At 49.7% G+C, this 3045-nt stretch overlaps 1 long non-coding RNA gene across 1 annotated transcript in view; it reads left to right on the top strand.

Moving 5' to 3' along the window:
• Window positions 1-1928: 1928 nt before the first annotated feature.
• The window catches only part of LOC117152605, a 12659-nt gene continuing 11542 nt past the window's right edge, over window positions 1929-3045 (top strand). The window contains exon 1 of the long non-coding RNA XR_004463003.1: window positions 1929-2257. This is a non-coding gene — a long non-coding RNA (uncharacterized LOC117152605). The remainder of the gene's footprint in view (window positions 2258-3045) is intronic.

The following is a 3045-nucleotide window of genomic DNA, read 5'->3' as shown; positions in this document are numbered from 1 at the left end:
TTCGACTTGCATAGCTCGTTTCAGCGTCCCCTTAAAAATAACGGCCGACCAAGGATGACAATTTGAATCGCGACTGTTTGAAGAGTTATGCCGGTTGCTCGGTGTCAAGCACTTACGCACGACAGCCTATCATCCCGCGCCTCCACAGACAACTGAAAGCGGTAATAAAGTGTCAGTACGGCTTTCGTCCCGGAAGATCTACGGTGGACGCGATTACAAAATTCCGCGAGATAGTCGAGCGAATGAGCGAGAAAAGATACGTTCTCGCAATCGCACTCGACATATCTGGAACCTGTGATAACGTGTGGTGGCCCAACGTATTGCACGAGCTAAAGAGAAGAGACTGCCCCGGCAATCTATATCGATTGACGAGGAGCTACTTTTCGGACAGAGTCGTGCGAATCGCTGGGAAAAATGACATTGTTAGCAAGCCCGTTACGAAGGGATGTCCGCAGGGGTCGGTACTGGGTCCAAGCCTTTGGAACCTAATATTCGACGACCTGCTGGCTGAACTCATGACAAACGCGACAGAGTGTGAACCGGTCACGTACGCGGACGATATAGTGATCCTGATCGCAGGAAACGCGAGGACTGAACTACAAGAGAAAGGACAAAATGTAGTCACACGCGTTTCTACTTGGTGCGCCAGGAAGAAATTCTCGTTGTCGGCGGAGAAAACGGAGATGATACTCGTCAAAGGCAAGCTGGACGCGGAGAGACCACCGATCATCAAGATCGATGGCAGAAGTATAAAAATGAAACAGACGATCAAGTACCTGGGAGAGTACCTAGAAAGCGGCCTGAAAATAAACAGCACAGAGACCAACGACATCGGACTCTAGACAGGAAAACGAACATAAAAGAGCAGAAAACAGACACAGAAAAGAACACGAGAACTCGCGAGAGTGGCCAAGGCGAAGTGGGGACTCGGACACGCGGCCATGCGTACCCTGTACAAAGGGCTGTTTGAACCGATAACCACATACGCCGCAGCCGGCTGGAGCGACCTGCTGAAGAGTAAAGCAAAGAGCATGCTCATAAGATCGCAGAGGATGGCACTCCTCCGAGTGACAAAGGCCTACAGAACGACGTCAACAGAGGCACTCCAGGTCATCGCCGGAGCCATCCCGATCGACCTCCTCATCGAAGTCCGAGCAAGGACATATCGATGGAAAAAAGGTCAAGACGATAGGTTACGAAGGTCAAGCGAAAAGGAAATCGCCAGACAAGCAATAGAGAAGTGGCAAGAACGCTGGCAGACCACGAGGAAGGGAAGAACGACCTACGCGTACTTCGACAGCATCAAGGACAGGCTTGAGAATCGCTGGGTAAGACCCGACCACTATATGACATACACACATTAGCGGCCACAGTTCATTAGCGGCCACGGGGACTTCAACAGCAAACTCAAGACGTTCTGCCTGAGCGAAGTAGACATGTGCGACTGCGGCGAAGAGGAAACCCCTCACCACATCCTCGAGGATTGTCTTCTCTTCGAAGAAGACTGTCAAAAACTGCGGAATGCAATACACGAACTAGAGTTAGACTAGCCAGAAGAAAAGTGGGAGTTTATAACGAACGACGTATACCCCCACTTCCGCCAGTTCACAAGGAGCGTTCTACAGACAAAAGAAGAGAAGAAAAGGAGAATTCTGCGAGAGACAGAGGGCACCCCGCTACAGGGATGACACTCAGGGAGAGGAGCAGCACAGCTGAGTGAACCGACAGACTGCCTCCAAGACGGAGTCAAAGGCTGGCACGGAGACCACCCGAACAGAGCAGAGGGGAAGAAGAAGAAGAAGAAGAAGAATCCGCAACGCTGAGCGGCACAGAGACCAACGACATCGGACTCTAGACAGGAAAACGAACATAAAAGAGCAGGAAACAGATGCAGAAAAGAACACAAGAAAGGAAAACGGCAAGGAAGATCTAGGAAGGACACCCTGCGACTGTCGACGCAGGCGGTACTCATGCAAATGAATACTGTGACGGTGCAGGGAATAATCGGCTGAAAAGCCAACCTGCTGGGACCGAGCTTCACACTGGCAGCTCCGCCTCCTCGTGGCCCCCGCTGGTAACAGCACGGCGAGATGCACGCATCGCGTCGCGCCGGCTAAGCGAGCTGCCGCCCGAAAGGGCGAGTTCAACTTGTCCAATAACCCGAATGGAGAGGGCAGGGTTTTTCCAAGTCGCGCGCCGACCATCTATGCGCGCCGTTCCCCGAGCAATGGACGCTTGAAAGTAGACGATAATTAACGTATACCTATTTAGCGAAGCCAGTATGAGTTCTACTCTGGTACGATGAGAACCTTAAAATTCAGATTATGAGTTTGAACTGAAACTATTTAAGAGATCAAATAGCAATACAAATAGTGTTGATTTAACTAGATTTTTAAACGTCTCAATAACTTCATTTTTAATCCTTTCGCTGAATTTACCGAAAATTTCGCCTTTTCTTCGTAATAGAGATAGGATGGAATCGAGACACGTAGTTTGTAAATTTCCGCGCGGAATAATTTCAATCGTCGAGCTTTGTAGGAAGTTCGTTAAACTGTGAGTTTTTTTTTAAATTCTAGAGAAAATTGCTCACTGGAATTCCGGGATGCTGCGTCACTTCGTTTATGTAAAGCTGCAACAATTTCAATGAATGATGCCGATAAAATCGCCATCTTCGTCGAGGAAGGGATTTAGTAGTTGTAGTTTTCCTCCAACGTCCCTGATTCGATCCTTCTGGAGTGTACGAATTTCAGTCGAGAAGTGAATAGATTATATTTTGATGGTAGTGGAGTCCCTGCCAGGTGAAAAGAAAATGCGCGTTTCGTCCCGGGACTACCGATGGACTCGTCAGTATGGCTATATCCGGTAGTCCCTCGTCAGTAAGGCTATGCCCGGTAGTCCCTGCCTTAGACGTAGAGGGAGTCTCGCTAGGTGCGGTATTTATATCGTGCGCCCGTATATTCGACCGCTAGCGAGACAGACAGACTCGTTGTCGTCGTAGTAGCCCTCTGGTGTTGGCGGTTGGTACCCGAGAATCACCCGGGAGGT

This window comes from Bombus impatiens, unplaced genomic scaffold (genome assembly GCF_000188095.3).
Source record: "Bombus impatiens unplaced genomic scaffold, BIMP_2.2 scf_0086, whole genome shotgun sequence".
NCBI lineage: Eukaryota > Metazoa > Arthropoda > Insecta > Hymenoptera > Apidae > Bombus > Bombus impatiens.
This window is presented reverse-complemented; position numbering and strand designations above follow the sequence as displayed.